At 49.6% G+C, this 23,446-nt stretch overlaps 1 protein-coding gene across 2 annotated transcripts in view; it reads left to right on the forward strand.

The window, feature by feature from the left end:
* The first annotated feature begins 2,343 nt into the window (after positions 1–2,343).
* Positions 2,344–23,446, forward strand: part of LOC116953196 (DENN domain-containing protein 1B-like) — a 113,579-nt gene continuing 92,476 nt past the window's right edge. The window contains exons 1-4 of one of the 2 annotated variants that reach the window (XM_076074797.1): positions 2,344–2,486; positions 5,832–5,950; positions 17,717–17,792; positions 18,936–19,021. The gene's annotated coding sequence lies outside the window, so the exon portion shown is untranslated. Of the gene's footprint in view, positions 2,487–5,831; positions 5,951–6,215; positions 6,596–17,716; positions 17,793–18,935; positions 19,022–23,446 lie in introns of those variants that run through there. The other variant, XM_076074796.1, reaches the window with a different exon arrangement.

Here is a 23,446-nt window from a genome sequence, read left to right on the forward strand (position 1 = left end):
AGGTGAGTGAGTGGGTGGGTAGGTGGGTGAGTGGGTGGGTAGGTGAGTGAGTGGATGGGTAGGTGAGTGAGTGAGTTGGTAGGTGAGTGAGTTGGTAGGTGAGTGAGTGCGTGGGTAGGTGAGTAAGTGAGTAGATGAGTGAGTGGGAGGGTGGGTAGGTAAGCGAGTGGGTGGGTAGGTGAGTGAGTGGGTAGGTGAGTGAATTGGTAGGTGAGTGAGTGGGTGGGTGGGTAGGTGAGTGAGTGGGTGGGTAGGTGAGTGAGTGGGTAGGTGAATGAGTGGGTTATGTGAGTAGATGGTGAGGTGAGCGAGTAGGGGGTGAGTATATGTGAGTTTCGACACAACCACTCAATATTCACTGTGTGAGTCGGTGAGTGAGTGGGCGGGTGAGTAAGTAGGTGAGTGAATGGATAGGTGACAAAGGTATAGGTGAGTGGATGAGGAGGTGAGTGAGTGGGTAGGTAGGTGAGTGAATGGGTAGGTGAGTGGTAGGGTGCCACAGTGCAGAGAGTCACAGTGCAGAGGCGTCGAGGCAAGGTTTCCCAAACGCCAATCCTCGCGACGCACCACACCCCACGCGCCCGATGATTGTTAAACACCATCCCGCGTGACGCGCTAAGCAATTCACGCTGTCAGCGTCACGTGGAACACGTGCATACGACAAACACGTGCACACAGAACAAACACGTGCACACACACGTGAACACACACACACACACGTGTGTGTACACACACACACGTGAACTCACACACACGTGTACACACACACGTGTACACACACACGTGTATACACACACGTGTATACACACGCGCGCGCATACTGAGACCTCAATCTTAATGCGAGTCGGTTCTCTAATAAGGCGGACAGCGTTAATTGCTTAGCGCGTCACGTGGGACGGTGTTGAACAATCATCGGGCGCGTGCAGCGCGGAACGAGTTAACGTGTATTTTGAATGGGGGGGGGAGGGTAGTAAATTGGTGTGAGGTCTGGAGTTGGGTTAACGCCGGGGTAGAGAACGTGATTCATGAATGCCAACCAGAAACAAATACAATATATGAATATATTCAGTATATATTCAGGATATACAAAAATGTATTAACTATATTTATACGATTAACTCGTACGATCTCGCAACCCACGTTCTTCACGGTGAAGGGTTTTTGTTGTTGATGATAGCCGTTAAAGATAGTGTCAATGTGAATGTGTCCCTACGCCTCTGCATCATTCAACACATCGTCACGTCGTGTTCACGTGACGAACATGACAACTCAGTCGCTGTATCGGGTGGAGGAAGGGTGTACGACACATTCACGCGATCTCTAACCCCCAACAGCAACACACGTTATGACTGCATATATATACTGTATGTCGCGTGTAATATATTAGGACACGTGCATATATATGTACACACACGCGCATTGTAATACATAAGAAAATAAGTAACACGTTGTAAGATAACGCGGTGATAACATCACACACTGTAACATCACACACTAATATAACGCGCAGCATATCACGCAAATACACCCCATATATACACACACACAATTCTGTATATATACACCCACACACAGAAACACAAGACAAAGCTCCTCCGTGTGGCTCACACAGACTGTAGGGGCAAGTGCTGCTAGCGAGCACCTATGAAGGCCGGCCACGGCACACGAGGGGGTGGGTGGCCAGCAACACGCTCGGCCGCCTTTGTCTCCCCAGTGGCGATGTTTATACACCCACCGCACCAGATACGGATTTGAGTCTGAGTCGACCTAGGGGAGGGGGGCCCAGGTACCGGTTCAGATAATCGTCAGCGGTGTTGGCCGTGAGCGGGAATCGAACTCGGGAAGCTTGGTTCGTAGCGCAGCGCGCTAACCGCTACACTACCGCTCCCTCACAATATACGCGCGTGTGTGTATGTATATACACACAATATATTATAAAGACAATACATATACGTACTATTTATATACACGTACAGCTCTAAAGCACGTAATACGGGTGAGGGGTGGCACACTGATTAGTGTACCTCCGCTGGGTACGTGGCTAGGCAAGGTTCGAATCCTAGCCACGGCTAACGCCAGTGACACGGAGTGATAAATGTGACACAACCATTGCGCCACCGCTCCCTCCCTACACGCATATAGAGTACGTGTAATAGGTGTGATGAAAAAAAATCATCGTCACTCATCGGCCGTGGTCTATCCACTGCTGGATGAAGACCCCCCCTCCTGGCATCCTGCCTCTGCAGAGCAAACTGACGAGGAGCCGCTGATTCCATTCCAGCTCTGTCTTGTCCCGTGTGAGACCAGACAAAGATCCCCCGTGTAGCCCTGACAGACTGTTGGGGCAAGTGCTGTTCGCGAGTAGCAGCAGCAGCAGCACCCTTTGAAGGCCGGCACGGAACACGAAGGGGGTGCGAGTGGGCCAGCACCGCGCCCGACCGCCTTTGTCTCCCTCGTGACGATGTTTACACACCCCGGGTCGCCAGGTTCGTAGCGCAGCGTAGCGCTAACCACCGCGCCACCGCTCCTCACACAATGCACGCGCGCGCGCGCTATCCGTGACACACGACATCGAGACACATGCGTACGACTGCATATAATAATAATAACAACACTCATAACCAACAACGTAATAATAACCACGACTACCCAGATCGCGGTTAAGCACAATCATATGTTCGATGGGTATATCGCCGTAGGATATTATGACTTATTAACCCCATAATTGTAAATGTTGCGGATTTACTCTTCAACACACCAGTGATCTGGAGCAGTAAACTAATTGGCGTTTTTTGGTTACGTGACAAATCCCTTCACTAATTGGCTGTGTCGGGTGGCGGAGGGTTACGACACATTCATACTTACGCGATCTAACGAAAGGCTACTGCGCGAGAGACACGATTAGCCCCCATCAACTTGTTAATAGTCTTCATCTGGAGTGCACAATCTCGACTAATATCATCCATAATACAGGTTGTTGTTATTGTTGTTTTTTGGGGGGGAGCGAGAAGGGGGGAGGTTTAGATCGCGTAAATATATAAAGCCCACAACATTTACAACATTTACAAATGTTGTGGCTTTGCTCTGCAACGCAAACGGTGTTGCTGTACTATAGTCACGAATTGGCCACGTTCTGTTTACGCGACAAACCCTCTTACTAATTGGCTGTGTCGGGTGGTGGCGGGTTTAACGACACAACAAAAAACAAACCACCTCGCCATCCCTGCTCGCACCCCGACAGTCACGCGCGGGCCACACCGTCCGCGTGACCGTCTGCGTCTTTGTGCGCGCGCGCGTGCGTGTCCGTGTCTGTGTCTTGCATGTTGATGTCTGTGTCTTTGTCCGATTGTGCCGCTTGGAGCGCGTCTCTTCACTCTGCGCGTGTACGCTTAATGAGAGCGGGGAGCGCTGCGCTTCGAAGCCAAGCGATCCGCGTTCGATTCCCGGCTCACGGCCAACACCGGTGACGAGTATCTGAACCGGTGCTGGGCCTCCCCCTAGGTCGACTCAGCCTCAAATGAGTACCTGGTGCGGTGTGTAAAAACATCGCCACTGGGGAGACGAAGGCGGCCGGGCGTGGTGCTGGCCACCCACCCCCCTCGTGCGCCGTGCCGGCCTTCATAGGTGCTCGCTAACAGCACTTGCCCCAACAGTCTGTTAAGGCTATACGGGGGATCTTTGTCTTTGACGTCTATCTCCAGTTTGGCTCTTGCAGTCTCACTGTGCAGTTTGTGAGTACGTCTCGTAAACAGAATGTTGAATTCGAGAAGAAAACTCATTAATATTATAACAACCACGTGCTACTACTATTACAATATAGTGATTATGCATTGCGAATAACTCGTACATCGCAAGCCTCACAGCAGCGCAGCCACTTAAAATACGACACCAAATCAGAATTCGGCTCTCCATCCCAGAGCACGCCAGGTCCACGCTCGTGTTGAATAGCAAAGATTAGAACATCTACAAGCATCCAATATTGCTACTGCCCCCCAATACCCCCAGTTCATATTGTGGGAGGCCACCGATGAATCTGTATGTTTGGTTTTCAGATTTTGAAAACAATTGCCATGGACTCAACCACGCGTTTGTAAAAACTCAGCTCTCTACCCCTTCTAGAACATCACTAGAATTCACATCACCCACTCAGCTCTCTACCCCTTCCAGAACATCACTAGAATTCACATCACTCACTCAGCTCTCTAGCCCTACCAGAACATCACTAGAATTCACATCACCCACTCAGCTCTCTACCCCTACCAGAACATCACTAGAATTCACATCACTCACTCAGCTCTCTACCCCCTCCAGAACATCACTAGAATTCACATCACTCACTCAGCTCTCTAGCCCTACCAGAACATCGCTAGAATTCACATCACTCACTCAGCTCTCTAGCCCTACCAGAACATCACTAGAATTCACATCACTCACTCAGCTCTCTATCCCTTCTAGAACATCACTAGAATTCACATCACCCACTCAGCTCTCTATCCCTTCTAGAACATCACCAGAATTAACATCACTCACTCAGCTCTCTATCCCTTCCAGAACATCACTAGAATTCACACTCGCCACTCAGTTATTACCATATATATGTTTGTATTACTGTACTATGTATTACTGTACTATGTATTACTGTACTATGTATGTGCGTCTCACTCTGTATATTGAGTATTACCCCGCTTTACGTCGGGGATGCGATCCTCAAAGGTGATGCGATGCGTCTCGAAACGACGTCAACCGAAGGAGCGATTTACAGGGTTGGTGGTGGGGGTCGTGTGTGGTGGGGGGTGGTGGTGTTGGTAGTGGGTGGTGGTGGTGATGGTAGTGGGAGTTGGTGGTGGGAGTGGGTGGTGGAGGTGGTAGTGGGTGGTGGTAGTGGGAGTTGGTGGTGGTAGTGGGTGGTGGTGGTGGTGATGGTAGTGGGAGTTGGTAGTGGGTGGTGGTGGTGGTGATGGTAGTAGGAGTTGGTGGTGGGAGTGGGTGGTGGAGGTGGTGGTGGTGATGGTAGTGGGTGGTGGAGGTGGTAGTGGGTGGTGGTGGTAGTGGGTGCTGGTGGTGGTAGTGGGTGGTGGAGGTGGTAGTGGGTGGTGGAGGTGGTAGTGAGTGGTGGTAGTGAGTTGTGGTGGTGATGGTAGTGGGAGTTGGTTGTGGTAGTGGGTGGTGGAGGTGGTAGTTGGTGGTGGGAGTGGGTGGTGGTGATGGTAGTGGGTGGTGGTCGTGATGGTAGTGGGAGTTGGTTGTGGTAGTGGGTGGTGGAGGTGGTAGTGGGTGGTGATGGTGGTGGTGATGGTAGTGGGAGTTGGTGGTGGTAGTGGGTGGTGGAGGTGGTGGTAGTGGGTGGTGGAGGTGGTAGTGGGTGGTGGTGGTGGTGGTGGTAGTAGTGGGTGGTGGTAGTGGGTGGTGGTAGTGGGTGGTGGTAGTGGGTGGTAGAGGTGGTAGTGGGTGGTGGTAGTGGGTGGTGGAGGTGGTAGTGGGTGGTGGTAGTGGGTGGTGGTAGTGGGTGGTGGTAGTGGGTGGTGGAGGTGGTAGTGGGTGGTGGAGGTGGTAGTGGGTGGTGGTAGTGGGTGGTGGTGGAGGTGGTAGTGGGTGGTGGTAGTGGGTGGTGGTGGAGGCGAAGCCTGAGAAGCGACGTATAACGAGAATGACAGCACGACGTTGCTGTTGCCAGCGACCTAAGTGTGGGTGGGTCTAGGCGACGCAAATCGGTTCTCGCGGTGTTAATAACAAAGTGACGACGTAATTTGCGAAACGACGTTAAACTGCGGTGACGTATATCGAGGTATACTGTACAATCAGCAAACCCAACTATTGTTTTTTTTTACCAGGTAAAACCGGAGCACCTGGAGAAAAATCTACGCGACCACGGAGAGAGAGAAAGAGACGCAAACTCCAAATATACAGCAGCAGGCTTCTCGAACCCACGACCTCCTGTATACCAGGCGAGGTAGTTAACATCTCCTAGCCACCGTGATGATGATGATGAGAGAGACACGCAAACTACAAATATACAGCAGCAGGCGTCAGGGTCGGGATCGAACCCACGACCTCCTGTATACCGGGCGAGGTAGTTAACATCTCCTAGCCACCGTGATGATGATGATGAGAGAGACACGCAAACTACGAATATACAGCAGCAGGCTTCAGGGTCGGGATCGAACCCACGACCTCCTGTATACCGAGCGAGGTAGTTAACATCTCCTAGCCACCGTGATGATGATGATGAGAGAGACACGCAAACTACAAATATAAAGCAGGTGTCAGGGTCGGGATTGAACCCACGACCTCCTGTATACCGGGCGAGGTAGTTAACATCTCCTAGCCACCGCGTACGCCAGGCGAGAGACATCATGGCAGATGAGTCGGGTCTGCGGGACAGGGAGCGTCGCGGGCCAAGGTGAAGGCGACGAGGGTCGAGGCTGCTTAAGGAGCGGCAGTCAAGGGGAGATGGAACGCGACCAGAGATAGAGAGAAAGAGGGAGTTGATGGAGCGATGGTGCAATTAGCTGGCGGGATCGTGTGGACGTGGCGGATTGAGGAAGACAAGGAGGAGGAGGAGATCATACAGCAGTAGATAGACCACGACTCCATCGTGAGCTGTCCCAGATATGTGATTCAATTGCAGGGATCAGGATGGTGTGATAATATCGTCATTATTATTATGGCTGTTGTGGTCTATAGTTTGTTGTGTAATCGCGTTGTTGTTTGGGCTTCGTGTTGTGTATTGTGTTGTGTATGGGTGTCGTGGTTGTGTGTGTGTGTGGTGTGTCGTGCGTGCTGTACAAGATGCGTCTTGTGTAACGCGATTTGTGTTGTATAATATGTGGGTTGTGCTCTTGCTGTGTTGTGTGTGTCGTGTAATTTGTTTGTTGGGCGGTGCGTTGTGCTGTTGTGTCTATTGTCATTTGTGATGCTATTGGTGTTCCCTATATATGTAGTTTTGGGTGTTGCTATAGGGTATACCTATGGGTGTAGCTATGGATTTAGTTTTGAGTGTTGCTACGTGTGTTGCTATAGTGTGTAGCTATGGGTGTTGCTATGAGTGTTGCTATGGGTGTAGCTATGGGTGGTGCTATGGGTGTTGTTTTGAGTATTGCTATAGGGTGTAGCTATGGGTGTTGCTACGTGTGTTGCTACAGGGTGTAGCTATGGGTGTTGCTATAGGGTGTAGCTATGGGTGGTGCTATGGGTGTTGCTATGGGTGTTGTTAAGAGTATTGCTATAGGGTGTAGCTATGGGTGTTGCTACGTGTGTTGCTATAGGGTGTAGCTATGGGTGTTGTTTGAGTGAAACGATGAATCTTGCTTTGGATGTATCTGTTGGTGTCGCGATAAGTGTAGCTATGGGTGTTGTCGTAGGAGTGTGGTTATGGGGGTAGCTATGAGTGTAGCTATGGGTGTTGTAGTTGGAGTGTGGCTATGGGGGTAACTATGAAGTGTTGTAGTATGAGCATGGCTATGGGTGTCGCTTTGGGTGTAGCTATGGGTGTTGTAGTAGGAGTGTGGCTATGGGTGTCGCTATGGGTGTAGCTATGGGTGTTGTAGTATGAGCATGGCTATGGGTGTCGCTTTGGGTGTAGCTATGGGTGTTGTAGTAGGAGTGTGGCTATGGGGGTAGCTATGAATTGTTGTAGTATGAGCGTGGCTATGGGTGTCGCTTGGGTGTAGCTATGGGTGTTGTAGTAGGAGTGTGGCTATGGGTGTCGCTTTGGGTGTAGCTATGGGTGTTGTAGTAGGAGTGTGGCTATGGGTGTAGCTATGGGTGTTGTAGTATGAGCGTGGCTATGGGTGTAGCTATGGGTGTTGTAGTAGGAGTGTGGCTATGGGTGTAGCTATGGGTGTTGTAGTATGAGCGTGGCTATGGGTGTAGCTATGGGTGTTGTAGTATGAGCGTGGCTATGGGTGTAGCTATGGGTGTTGTAGTAGGAGTGTGGCTATGGGTGTAGCTATGTGTGTTGTAGTATGAGCGTGGCTATGGGTGTAGCTATGGGTGTTGTAGTAGGAGTGTGGCTATGGGTGTAGCTATGGAGTCGGGGAGTGAAGAGAGAGAAAAGAGTGGCCGAGGAACGTGGAGAGAGTGCGAGAGGGGCGAATTCTTGTGAGAGAGGAGAGAGGAGAGGGAGTACGCGGGGAGAGAGAAGAGAGAGAGGGGTAAGGAAGGGTGAGTCGCGGGGGGAGTGGTGTGGTGAGTGGCGGGGTGAGTGGCGTGGCGAGTCGCGGGGTGAGTCGTGGGGTGAGTGACGTGGTGAGTGGCGTGGTGTGTCGCGGGGTGAGTGGCGGGGTGAGTGGCGGGGTGAGTGACGTGGTGAGTGGCGGGGTGAGTCGTGGGGTGAGTGACGTGGTGAGTGGCGTGGTGTGTCGCGGGGTGAGTGGCGGGGTGAGTGTCGTGGTCAGTGACGTGGTGAGTGGCGGGGTGAGTGGCGGGGTGAGTGGCGTGGTGAGTGACGTGGCGAGTGGCGTGGTGAGTGGCGTGGTGAGTCGTGGGGTGAGTGGCGTGGTGAGTGTCGTGGTGAGTGACGTGGTGAGTGACGTGGTACGTGTCGCGGGGCTACTCACTGCGTCCCCGTCGGGTTCGGGTTTGACTCCGCAGCCGGGCCCCGCGCGCCCCGAGGGCCCCGTCTCGATCCGGGGCACCAGCATCACGAACCCCGGGGCCCGGAATCGGGGGTTTAGGGGTCCCGGGGGGCGCGGAGGGCCCGGGAAGGGGGTCCGCGCGGGGCCCAGTCTCGCCAAGGCGGCGAGGGGGTCTACAGGGGTTGCTCCTGCGGGGGTCTCCTTCCTGTTCTTCTTGGGAGCGAACCCCCGTGGCGGGGTTGCGAACCGGGGCGGTGGTGGCTCGGGGGCGATGGTGGTTCCGATTGGTCCACACGCCACCGCACCTCACACCACACCACACACCCCACACCGCACCGCACACCACACACAGCACACCACACAGCACACCGCACCTCACACCACACCACACACCCCACACCGCACCGCTCCTCACACCGCACTTCACGCCACACCACACCACGCGCGCACACCTTTCGCAACTATGTACACTCGCACCCTTCCACAAACGCACATTCAGCCACAAACTCACCCCTCCTCAAACACACACACACACACGCGCACGCACACACGCACGCACACACACACACGCACACGTGCACACACACGCGCGCACACACACGCGCACACACACACGTACACGCAAACACGTACACGCGCACACACACACGTGCACACACACACGTGCACACACACACGTGCACACACACACACGTGCACACACACACGTGCACACACACACGCGCACACACGCACACGCACACGTGCACACACACGCGCGCACACACACGCGCACACACACACGTACACACACGTACACACACACACGTACACACACACGTACACACACACACGTACACACACACACGCACACCCACCACGCCTCGAGGTAGCGAACCGCCCCGCTCACACCAACCACAACCACCAACCACAGGCACACCCTCGGTCACCTCCCGCAGTCGCACACCACCACCAGAACCACCACCAGGACCACCACCACCAGCACCACAACAACCACCACCACCACCAGCACCACCACCACCACAACCACCACCACCACCACCACAACCACCACCACCACCACCACCTCCTCCACCTCCTCCCCGCTCGCACGCGGGGTTCGTGGCTGATGCCGTAGCCGTTCCCCCTCTGAGTCCCCGCGCTCTGCGCTCCCTCGCTATAACTCACGGGGGCGGGGCGGGTGGGGAGGGAGGGAGGAGGAGGGGGGGAGGAGAAGGGGGAGGAGGGGGGGGATCGGGGGGGGGTAGCGCAGACGCGGGGGGTTCGGGGTTGGCGCGGGCGTGGTGGTGGGGGGGGGGGCAGGCGGATGCGGGGCCCACCCTGGACCCCTGCGAGGGGATAAGGCGGTCACCCCCTAACCCCCAGTACGGGGCCTGTGGGCACGGGCGGTGGTGCCGCCTCGATGGGGTCTGGTTATTGTCTGGGTCTAGACTGGTCTGTTATAGACTTGTCTGTTATACCACTCTGGTATAGACTGGTCTGTTATACCACTCTGTTATAGACTGGTCTGTTATACCACTCTGGTATAGACTGGTCTCTTATACCACTCTGTTATAGACTGGTCTCTTATACCACTCTGTTATAGACTGGTCTGTTATACCACTCTGGTATAGACTGGTCTCTTATACCACTCTGTTATAGACTGGTCTGTTATACCACTCTGGTATAGACTGGTCTCTTATACCACTCTGTTATAGACTGGTCTCTTATACCACTCTGTTATAGACTGGTCTGTTATACCACTCTGGTATAGACTGGTCTCTTATACCACTCTGTTATAGACTGGTCTGTTATACCACTCTGGTATAGACTGGTCTCTTATACCACTCTGGTATAGACTGGTCTCTTATACCACTCTGTTATAGACTGGTCTCTTATACTACTCTGATATAGACTGGTCTCTTATACCACTCTGTTATAGACTGGTCTGTTATACCACTCTGGTATAGACTGGTCTCTTATACCACTCTGTTATAGACTGGTCTGTAATACCACTGTGGTATAGACTGATCTCTTATACCACTCTGTTATAGACTGGTCTCTTATACTACTCTGGTATAGACTGGTCTCTTATACCACTCTGTTATAGACTGGTCTGTTATACCACTCTGGTATAGACTGGTCTCTTATACCACTCTGTTATAGACTGGTCTGTAATACCACTGTGGTATAGACTGATCTCTTATACCACTCTGTTATAGACTGGTCTCTTATACTACTCTGGTATAGACTGGTCTCTTATACCACTCTGTTATAGACTGGTCTGTTATACCACTCTGGTATAGACTGGTCTCTTATACCACTCTGGTATAGACTGGTCTCTTATACCACTCTGTTATAGACTGGTCTCTTATACTACTCTGGTATAGACTGGTCTCTTATACCACTCTGTTATAGACTGGTCTGTTATACCACTCTGGTATAGACTGGTCTCTTATACCACTCTGTTATAGACTGGTCTGTAATACCACTGTGGTATAGACTGATCTCTTATACCACTCTGTTATAGACTGGTCTCTTATTCCACTCTGTTATAGACTGGTCTGTAATACCACTCTGTTATAGACTGGTCTCTTATACCACTCTGTTATAGACTGGTCTCTTATACCACTCTGTTATAGACTGGTCTCTTATATCACTCTGTCATAGACTGGTCTCTTATACCACTCTGTTATAGACTGGTCTGTTATACCACTCTGGTATAGACTGGTCTCTTATACCACTCTGGTATAGACTGGTCTCTTATACCACTCTGTTATAGACTGGTCTCTTATACCACTCTGTCATAGACTGGTCTCTTATACCATTCTGTTATAGACTGGTCTCTTATACCACTCTGGTATAGACTGGTCTCTTATACCACTCTGGTATAGACTGGTCTCTTATACCACTCTGGTATAGACTGGTCTGTTATACCACTCTGGTATAGACTGGTCTCTTATACCACTCTGGTATAGACTGGTCTCTTATACCACTCTGGTATAGACTGGTCTCTTATACCACTCTGTTTTAGACTGGTCTCTTATACTACTCTGTTATAGACTGGTCTCTTATACCACTCTGGTATAGACTGGTCTCTTATACCACTCTGGTATAGACTGGTCTGTTATACCACTCTGGTATAGACTGGTCTCTTATACCACTCTGTTATAGACTGGTCTCTTATACCACTCTGTTATAGACTGGTCTCTTATACCACTCTGGTATAGACTGGTCTGTTATACCACTCTGGTATAGACTGGTCTCTTATACCACTCTGGTATAGACTGATCTGTTATAGACTGGTCTGTTAGACTTGTCTGTTATAGACTGGTCAACTTGTACCACTCTGTTATAGACTGGTCTCTTATACCACTCTGTTATAGACTGGTCTTTTATACCACTCTGTTATAGACTGATCTCTTGTACCACTCTGGTATAGCCTGGTCTCTTAGACTGATGTGTTATAGACTGGTCTGTTATAGACTGGTCTGTTATAGACTGATCTGTTAGACTGGTCTGTTAGACTGATCTGTTATAGACTGGTCTGTTAGACTGATCTGGTATAGACTGGTCTGTTAGACTGGTCGGTTAGACTGGTTTCTTGTAGACTGGTCTCTTATAGACTGGTCTGTTAGACTGGTCCGTTATACCACTCTGTTATAGACTGGTCTGTTATAGACTGGTTTGTTATAGACTGGTCTGTTAGACTGGTCTGTTATAGACTGGTTTGTTATATTGTCCCTCTGCTATACCGGTGTGCTGTGTCTGTTATAACAGCATGTAATAACGGTGTGCTGTGTCTGTTATAACAGCATGTAGTAACGGTGTGCTGTGTCTGTTATAACAGCATGTAATAACGATCTGCTGTGTCTGTTATAACAGCATGTAATAACTGTGTGCTGTGTCTGTTATAACAGCATGTAATAACTGTGTGCTGTGTCTGTTATAACAGCATGTAGTAACGGTGTGCTGTGTCTGTTATAACAGCATGTAATAACGATGTGCTGTGTCTGTTATAACAGCATGTAGTAACGGTGTGCTGTGTCTGTTATAACAGCATGTAGTAACGGTGTGCTGTGTCTGTTATAACAGCATGTAATAACGGTGTGCTGTGTTTGTTATAACAGCATGTAGTAACGGTGTGCTGTGTCTGTTATAACAGCATGTAGTAACGGTGTGCTGTGTCTGTTATAACAGCATGTAGTAACGGTGTGCTGTGTCTGTTATAACAGCATGTAGTAACGATCTGCTGTGTCTGTTATAACAGCATGTAGTAACGGTGTGCTGTGTCTGTTATAACAGCATGTAGTAACGATCTGCTGTGTCTGTTATAACAGCATGTAGTAACGGTGTGCTGTGTCTGTTATAACAGCATGTAGTAACGGTGTGCTGTGTCTGTTATAACAGCATGTAGTAACGATCTGCTGTGTCTGTTATAACAGCATGTAATAACGATATGCTGTGTCTGTTATAACAGCATGTAATAACTGTGTACTGTGTCCGTTATAACAGCATGTAATAACGGTGTGCTGTGTCTGTTATAACAGCATGTAGTAACGATGTGCTGTGTCTGTTATAACAGCATGTAGTAACGGTGTGCTGTGTCTGTTATAACAGCATGTAGTAACGGTGTGCTGTGTTTGTTATAACAGCATGTAATAACGAGCTGCTGTGTCTGTTATAACAGCATGTAGTAACGGTGTGCTGTGTTTGTTATAACAGCATGCAATAACGGTGTGCTGTGTCTGTTATAACAGCATGTAGTAACGGTGTACTGTGTCCGTTATAACAGCATGTAATAACGGTGTGCTGTGTCTGTTATAACAGCATGTAGTAACGATGTGCTGTGTCTGTTATAACAGCATGTAGTAACGATGTGCTGTGTCTGTTATAACAGCATGTAGTAACTGTGTGCTGTGTCTGTTATAACAGCATGTAATAACGGTGTGCTGTGTCTGTTATAACAGCATGTAGTAACGGTGTGCTGTGTCTGTTATAACAGCATGTAGTAACGGTGTGCTGTGTCTGTTATAACAGCATGTAGTAACGGTGTGCTGTGTCTGTTATAACAGCATGTAATAACGGTGTGCTGTGTCTGTTATAACAGCATGTAGTAACGGTGTGCTGTGTCTGTTATAACAGCATGTAGTAACGGTGTGCTGTGTTTGTTATAACAGCATGTAGTAACGATGTGCTGTGTCTGTTATAACAGCATGTAGTAACGGTGTGCTGTGTCTGTTATAACAGCATGTAGTAACGGTGTGCTGTGTCTGTTATAACAGCATGTAGTAACGGTGTGCTGTGTCTGTTATAACAGCATGTAGTAACGGTGTGCTGTGTCTGTTATAACAGCATGTAGTAACGGTGTGCTGTGTCTGTTATAACAGCATGTAATAACGATCTGCTGTGTCTGTTATAACAGCATGTAATAACGGTGTACTGTGTCTGTTATAACAGCATGTAGTAACGATTTGCTGTCTGTTATAACAGCATGTAATAACGATCTGCTGTGTCTGTTATAACAGCATGTAATAACTGTGTGCTGTGTCTGTTATAACAGCATGTAGTAACGGTGTGCTGTGTCTGTTATAACAGCATGTAGTAACGGTGTGCTGTGTCTGTTATAACAGCATGTAGTAACGGTGTGCTGTGTTTGTTATAACAGCATGTAGTAACGATGTGCTGTGTCTGTTATAACAGCATGTAATAACGGTGTGCTGTGTTTGTTATAACAGCATGTAGTAACGGTGTGCTGTGTCTGTTATAACAGCATGTAGTAACGGTGTGCTGTGTCTGTTATGACAGCATGTAATAACGGTGTGCTGTGTCTGTTATAACAGCATGTAATAACGGTGTGCTGTGTCTGTTATAACAGCATGTAGTAACGGTGTGCTGTGTCTGTTATAACAGCATGTAGTAACGGTGTGCTGTGTCTGTTATAACAGCATGTAGTAACGGTGTGCTGTGTCTGTTATAACAGCATGTAGTAACGATGTGCTGTGTCTGTTATAACAGCATGTAGTAACTGTGTGCTGTGTCTGTTATAACAGCATGTAATAACGGTGTGCTGTGTCTGTTATAACAGCATGTAGTAACGGTGTGCTGTGTCTGTTATAACAGCATGTAGTAACGGTGTGCTGTGTCTGTTATAACAGCATGTAATAACTGTGTCCTGTGTCTGTTATAACAGCATGTAGTAACTGTGTGCTGTGTCTGTTGTAACAGCATGTAGTAACGGTGTGCTGTGTCTGTTATAACAGCATGTAGTAACGGTGTGCTGTGTCTGTTATAACAGCATGTAATAACTGTGTGCTGTGTCTGTTATAACAGCATGTAATAACGATCTGCTGTGTCTGTTATAACAGCATGTAATAACGGTGTGCTGTGTCTGTTATAACAGCATGTAATAACGATCTGCTGTGTCTGTTATAACAGCATGTAATAACGATCTGCTGTGTCTGTTATAACAGCATGTAATAACTGTGTGCTGTGTCTGTTATAACAGCATGTAGTAACGGTGTGCTGTGTCTGTTATAACATGAGTAGCCATCTCTCTGTCTCTCGAGATCCTCCGAGATGTCTGGCGACCATCTCCTCTGTCTCTCTCCCCCCCTACTCTGTCTCTAATCTCGACCATCAGTAGTCATCCTCCTCGCCGTTTTCTCTCCTCCTGGAGCCGCCCGTCACTCGCCCGGACCCAAATCCACGCGAAGTCGCGAGCGCCTTTCACTTGACACGCGTAGTAACATCATCTAATCCACGTGTTCCTCTCTCTGTCTATCCCTCTCTGTCTCTCTCCATCGGCCTCTCCCTCTCCACGTAAATCCTCTGGATGGTGATGCATGGGGGGGAGGAGGAGCGGTGGCGCAGCGGTTAGCGTCACCGCGCTACCGACAAACCCCGGCCACCACAGTTCGATTCGCGCTCACGGCCACCACCAACACCGGTGACGATGATCTGAACCGGTCCTGGGCCTCCTCCTCTAGGTCGGCTCAGCCTCAAATGAGTACAGCACCTGGTGCGGTTGTGTAAGCATCGTCACTGGGGAGACAAAGGCGGCCGGGCGTGGTGCTGGCCGCCCACCCCCTCGTGCGCCGTGCCTGCCGTCACAGGTGCCACTCGCTAACAGCACTTGCCCCTACAGTCTGTCAAGGCTACACGGGGGAGCTTTGTCTTGGAGCTCTGCACTCCCACGAACCCGGCCAGCTGAGTTTGATCCCCCGGCCAACATCAGTGGCGAAGCGGGGGGGAGGGGCGGGGGTGGGGGAGTCTTCACCAACCCGCATTGACCAGGGTGGTGAAGTATGGTCAAACAACCAAACCCCTCCTTGAACGAGACACGCCCTGTGTGGACGGAGGCAATCATCCAGCAGTGGATGTAACGAAGGTGTCACACGTCAATCATGTTTTATTAATTTATTTTTTTGCATCGCATATGAATCGCATAGCGTACAGATAGCACGCGTCATACACACAGCGTGCACATAACGCGTACACGTACGCACAACGTGTGTTGTGTGTGTTGTGTGTGTGGTACATAACAGGGACACACAGTGACGCCTCTTTGTGTTAAATCCCAGTGCACACGTTGAGATGATATGCACGCCGTGTGTGGGTGTGTGGGGGAGCGGTGGCGCGGTGGTTAGCGCGCTGCGCTTACGAACCCGGCGACCCAAACCCCGACATATATCTACACCGGCCCTGTGGCCCACCCTAGGTCGACTCAGCCTCAAATGAGTACCTGGTGCGGTGTGCAATGAACATCGCCACTAGAGAGACAAAGGCGGCCGGGCGTGGTGCTGACCACCCACCCCCTCGTGTGCCGTGCCGGCCTTCATAGGTTCTGCTCGCCGATAGCTCTTGCCCCAACACTCTGTGAAAGGCTACACGGGGGATCTTTGTCTTTGTACCTATTTGTATCAAAGCATATGTTTGTTCTGTCATTGTTTTGCGAATATTACATAGTAAACAGATGTTTGCATCTGTTTACTAGTGTACAGTTACATAAAACACACACACACACACGTGTGTCAAAATAAGTGTACACACACACGCGAAGTGTACAATAAAAAATACGTGACGTAACAAGGTTACACAATGCTCATAATGATTACAGACACGATGCATGTGCATGTGTGTGAGCAGTGTGTGTGTTGTTTGTGTATATCTCAGTGTGTGTGTTGTTTGTGTATATCTCAGTGTGTGTGTGTGTTGTTTGTGTATATCTCAGTGTGTGTGTGTTGTTTGTGTATATCTCAGTGTGTGTGTGTGTTGTTTGTGTATATCTCAGTGTGTGTGTTGTTTGTGTATATCTCAGTGTGTGTGTGTTGTGTATATCTCAGTGTGTGTTGTTTGTGTATATCTCAGTGTGTGTGTGTTGTTTGTGTATATCTCAGTGTGTGTGTGTGTTGTTTGTGTATATCTCAGTGTGTGTGTGTTGTTTGTGTATATCTCAGTGTGTGTGTGTGTTGTTTGTGTATATCTCAGTATGTGTGTGTTGTTTGTGTATATCTCAGTGTGTGTGTGTCTTGTTTGTGTATATCTCAGTGTGTGTGTGTGTTGTTTGTGTATATCTCAGTATGTGTGTTGTTTGTGTATATCTCAGTGTGTGTGTGTCTTGTTTGTGTATATCTCAGTGTGTGTGTGTCTTGTTTGTGTATATCTCAGTATGTGTGTTGTTTGTGTATATCTCAGTGTGTGTGTGTGTTGTTTGTGTATATCTCAGTGTGTGTGTGTGTTGTTTGTGTATATCTCAGTGTGTGTGTGTGTTGTTTGTGTATATCTCAGTGTGTGTGTGTGTTGTTTGTGTATATCTCAGTGTGTGTGTTGTTTGTGTATATCTCAGTGTGTGTGTTGTTTGTGTATATCTCAGTATGTGTCTTGTTTGTGTATATCTCAGTGTGTGTGTCTTGTTTGTGTATATCTCAGTATGTGTGTGTTGTTTGTGTATATCTCAGTGTGTGTGTTGTTTGTGTATATATCAGTGTGTGTGTGTTGTTTGTGTATATCTCAGTGTGTGTGTTGTTTGTGTATATCTCAGTGTGTGTGTGTGTTGTTTGTGTATATCTCAGTGTGTGTGTGTTGTTTGTGTATATCTCAGTGTGTGTGTGTGTTGTTTGTGTATATCTCAGTGTGTGTGTTGTTTGTGTATATCTCAGTCAGTCGACCCGTGGGACCTGGATCTGCCCCGTGACCTCCTGCCAGCGGGCGTTCGACACTTCACGTGGCCTCAAGGTGCACATGGCCTGGCACAAGCGTCGTGGTGACGTCACCGCCACTTAGTGGCGAATGGCGGTTGTTGTTGTATATGGACGTTGTTTTGCAGGTGTTAGACATATTTAGTTGGTTTTGTGGGTGTCCGTTGTGGTTGTGCTGTGTGTATACATATTGTGTGGTATGTTATGTGTATAGTGTGTGCATTCAGTGTGTTTGTGCGGTGTATGTATACATTGTGTTTGTGTATATCGTCTGTATATACATATTGTGTGTTGTGTTATTTGTGTATTGTATGTGTATACATTGTATACGTTGTGTATATTTGGTATGTATACATTGTGTTATGTGTATAGTGTGTATATTGTGTATACACAGTGTGTACATGATGTGTGTAGTGCATGTATAGACTGTTTGTATTATGCATATTGTGTGCATATGTTGTGTTTGAGATATTCATGTCTGTGTTGTGTATATATCGGTTGTATATCTGTTATTTGGCCTCTCACCCTTATTGTATTATAAATATAGTATATGAAACGCGTGTGTGTGTGTCTATGCGTATGAACTGTGTGTGTATGTGTTGTGGTGAGCGGTGGTAGCTGCACTAAGAACCCAGCGACCAGAGTTCGATTCTCGCTCACGGCCAACACCGGTGGCGATTATGTTTGAATCGGTCCTGGGCCTCGCCTAGGTCGACTCAGCCTCAAATAAGTGCGGTGTGTAAAGATCGCCACTGGCGAGACAAAGGCGGCCGGGCGTGCTTCCTGGCCACCCACCCCCTCGTGTGCCGTGCCGGCCTTCATAGGTGCTACTCGCTAACAGCACTTGCCCCAAACAACAGTATATTAAAGCTATCCGGGTGATCTCTCTCCTTGTATATATATAAAAGTGTATTGGGAGAGCGGTGATGCTCGCTAACAGCACTTGCCCTGGGACAGACTTCTAAGGCTATAGGGGTTACCTTTGTCTTTATTTTGGAGCGGTGACTCAGCGGTTAGCGCACTGCGCTACGAACCCGCCGATCTGACTTTCAATTCCCGGCCTATAAACGTCAGTGCGCGAGTGATGATTGTCGATCTGAACCGGTCCTGGGTCGCCTCTTGGTCGACGCAAACCTTAAATCAGTACACCTGGTACGCGCGTGTGTGTGTGTGCGCGTAGGCATCAGCAGTGGAGAGACAAAGGCGTCCGGGCGTTGTGTTTGCCACGCAACCTCGCTCATGGGTCCCCCGTGCCGGCCTTTATAGGTGCTCGCCAACAGCACTTGCCCCACCAGCCTGTGAGCCTACAAGGGGCATCTTTGTCTTTTTACATCTCTGTGTGAATGTGTGTGTGTGTGCGCGCATATATATGCGTGTATATGTATATAGGTGTGGAGCGGTGGCGCATTGGTTAGCGCACTGCGCTACGAACCCGACGACCCGAGTCCCGAAATGTGTGAACCATGACCTGGGTTTCCCTTCGGTCGACTCGGCCTCAAATGGGTCACCCGTCACTGGAGAGACAAAGGCGGCCGGGAATGGTTCTGGCTTACCCCACCCACGCCCCCTCCTCGTGCACCGTGGCGGCCTTCATGGGTGGTGCTTCTTGCGAACAGCACTTGCCCCTGCAGTCTGTTACGCCTATACGGGTGATCTTTGTATATGTGCACTGTGTGTATTGGGAGAGCGGTGATGCTCGCGAACAGCACTTGCCCCAACAGTCTGCCAAAGGCTACCCGGGGGGATCTTTACCTTTGTGTGCATATAATGTGTACCATGCGTGACAGTGCATGCCACATGCAAACATGCATCGCAGGACACAACAATATACACAACGCACATGTCACAAACAACATACACAACACAAACACACAATACAACACGTAAACATCATACAACACCTAAACAACATACACAACACACGCGCGCGTTAAGATCACCACGAACTGTGCTGTGAAGGCAAATACAAAGGTCCCCCGTGTAGTCTTAACAGACTGTTGGGGCAAGCAGCATCTATGAAGGCCAGCACGGCACACGAGGGGGTGGGTGGCCACAGCATCACGCCAGACCGCCTTTGTCTCCCCAGTGGCGATGTTGTTTACACACCGCACCAGGTACTCATTTGAGGCTGAGCCGAGCTAGAGGAGGCCCAGGACCACCACCGGTGTTGGTAGCCGTGGGCTGGAATCGAACTCGGGTAGCTGGGTTCGTAGCGCAGCTCGCTACCTGCTACACTACCGCTGTGCCAGGCTACAGCAGACTCACGGCCATTCTGTTCAACACGTGGACTTTCGCGACCCGGGGGGGGGGGGGTTATCTCGTTATCTCGCGTAAATATGAACGTCTCGTTAACCTACCAACAGGTATTTTTTTTTGTTCCACGTGAGATAATTGTGACAAAGCGCCTGATGAAGTTGGTTGTATGCACCAGAACGAAGCGTCGCGGTCCTCGACTTGTCAACGTTGTGGGTTCACTCTCCAGAAGACCGGTGGTGCTGAAGTAGCAACCACTTGGCACGTGTTGCTTACGCGACAACCGCTTTATAATTGGCTTGCGTCGGGCGCGCTTTAACGGCGCATTTATATCCAGGCGATCCAACACAACCAACCAACAATAACCCAAAAAAAATATTGATGATGAATCGCAGCGATTATATCGTCTTGCCCATGCACGATAGCAACAACAACAACAGCGGCAGTAGCAGCAGCAGTTGTTGTTATTGTCGTTCAGGAGATCAATGCGACTGTGGTGGTGCCGCCGCTTCTCGCCACGACGAGAAGGATTCAGCAGCGAGAGGGAGAGAGGGAGAGAGTTTGTGTCGCTGTCCCTTCCTCCTCCTCCTCCGTCGAAGGAGCGCAGACCGCACCGGTTGTTACATTTGCGGTCCATGGGATGGGTTTGTATGGCCGCAGTCGCATTGCTGTGGCTTGCATCTCTGTATTTCTATGAATGTCTGCATATCCCTGTGTGTCTGTGCATCTCTATGAGTCGCTTCTACGTATCGCTGTGGGTCTCTGTGTATCTCCGTGTGTCTCTATGGGTTTACTGTGTGGTCCATATAGTGTGGGCTTCATGGCCCACAGCCGCACGACTGCGGCTTGTCCTCAATGCATCTCCGTATCTCTATGGGTCTCTATCTCCCGTGGTTATCTGAGTCTCTGCGTATCCATGTGTGTTTGTTGTGCATCTTTATGAGTCGCTCTACGTATCGCTGTGGGTCTCTGTCTATCTCGGTGCGTCTCTATTTATTTCTACGTGTCTGTGTATATATGTGGGTCTTTATCGCTATGCATCTCCACGTGTCTGTTTATCTCTGTGTGTCTCTATGGGTGTGCTGTGTGGTCCATATAGTTTCAGCTGCGCCCATCATCGGTCTGGTATTGATGATGTTCCGATTCGGTTGATCGTTACACCACCAGTGTCTTCTAAGAGGAGGTGGTGGTTGAGGAGGAGGGGGTAGGTGGAGGGAGGTGTTAACTACCTCGTCCTGGTATGCAGGAGATTGTGGGTTCGAACCCGGCCCCTGACGCCTGCTGCTGTATATTCGGAGTTTGCGTCTCTCTCTCTCCGCGGTCGCGTGGATTTTTCTCCGGGTCCTCCCGTTTTCCCCCCCTCCACATTTAGACTCAAGGTCACGCGTTTAGAGTATTTGGCTCCTGCAAATGTCCACGCGATGATGATGATGATGATGAGCGAGTCCACTTCGTCGAGGCTCTAATTTGTGATGGCCAGGTCACTTCCGAAAAAGAACTGCGTAGCTCAGTGGGCCTTACCTGGCAGAATTCAAAGACATTTTTAAAAATAATTTATAAAGACAAAGCCGGGAGGAGGTGCGATGATCTTGTTGGGGTCTCGACTGAGGATGCGCTATTCTGGACGTCCGCTGTTGTTCAACTCTGTTCGCCACGCAGCGCTCTTCCGGATCTTCTGGGTTGAGAGTAGATGTCTCGAGGAGGATGGGTGACCACCAGCAGCAGCAGCAGCGCGATCCCAGAAGGAATGGGATGATCGGGGACTCGAGTGGGAGGTTATTAGGGGGTGGTCACATCGTGGAGGTACTGGTTGACAATCGGTGGTAGGTGGATGGGTTGGTGAGTGGGTGGGTGGGTTTATGGGTGGGTTGGTGGGTGGGTTGGTGAGTGGGTTGATGGGTGGGTTGGTGGGTGAGTTGGTGGGTGGGTTGGTGGGTGGGTGGATGGGTGGGTGGGTAGGTGGGTTGATGGGTGTGTAGGTGGGTGGGTTGGTAGGTGGGTTGATGGGTGGGTAGGTGGGTGGGTTGGTAAGTGGGTTGGTGGGTGGGTTGGTGGATGGGTTGGTGGGTGGGTGGGTAGGTGGGTTGATGGGTGGGTAGGTGGGTGGGTTGGTGGGTGGGTTGATGGGTGGGTTGGTGGATGGGTTGGTGGATGGGTTGGTGGGTGGGTGGGTAGGTGGGTTGATGGGTGGGTAGGTGGGTGGGTTGGTGGGTGGGTTGGTGGATGGGTTGGTGGGTGGTTAGGTGGGTGGGTTGGTGGGTGGTTGTCGTATGAAAATAGATCTCTCGAACTCTTCTGCAACCCGCGAAAGTTTGGATATCACAGAGCAGACCAACTCGCATGCCTTTCCCACAGCATCATCATCATCATCACGATCCATGTGGGCCGATAGCCCCGTTGGTGTCCCCAGCACATTCCATCGTTTGTTTCCACTTTCCTCTCTGTCTTGTCGTGCCAATTGGCTCAAGTAGTGGCAACATCATTCTGGCACCAAGCTCGTATGTCGTCAAGCCATTCTCTGTTATGCAAATGCATATACAAGTATTATATTGTTTTACACATCCCATCAGCGACGCAGCCTGCCTTCTGAGGATGCATGTCATCGGTAGTGTTGGCTCATCAGAAGCAAAACTCTGCACCGGTGTTTTGACTTTCAGTTTCTCATCAGCAGAGTCAGGCTCGCTTGAAGCGGTGCCGGTGACCTGCTCAGATGTTTATCATCAAGGGTTGGTTTCGACAGTCAGTGTCTCATCAGCAGAGTCGGGCTCGCTTGCTTGACCGAAACGCTAGTGAAACTCCAAGGTAATACAACAATACGGGGTCACGCATTCGTAATGTTAATGCAGCATCGTGTCGCGAATGAATAATTGAACGGCTGAATTAATAAATGAGTAATGGAAACATTGAATTATTATCGGAATGAGCGGACAGGCAGGACTTTTTCCCGTTTCACTGATGAAACGAATCGATTATTTGTTTCATCATTGAACGCTCACGCTTACAGAACGATGTATTGGCTCGAAGCCTAAACGAGTGGATGATTGTGATATCAAATGAGTGAGTCTATGGCGTATGTTTCTCTATGATATATGGGTGAATGAATGAGTTTAAGGTGTGTCTCTTTGGTGCATGGATGAATAAGTCTTGTGATGTATGTGTCTCTGTGGTGTACGAATGAATGCGTTAATCTATGGTGTATGTGTCTCTGTGGTGCATGGATGAATGAGTGAACGAGTGAGTGAATCTGTGGTGTATGTGTCTCTGTGGTGTATGAATGAAAGAATGCGTATATGGTGTATGTATCTGTAGTGTATGAAGGAATGAGTGAGTCTATGGCGTATGTTTCTCTGTGATATATGGGTGAATGAATGAGTTTATGGTGTGTCTCTTTGATGCATGGATGAATACGTCTTGTGATGTATGTGTCTCTGTGGTGTA

Source organism: Petromyzon marinus, chromosome 50 (assembly GCF_048934315.1).
Source record: "Petromyzon marinus isolate PM22_M1 ecotype Great Lakes invasive population chromosome 50, UKy_Petmar_22M1.pri1.0, whole genome shotgun sequence".
NCBI lineage: Eukaryota > Metazoa > Chordata > Hyperoartia > Petromyzontiformes > Petromyzontidae > Petromyzon > Petromyzon marinus.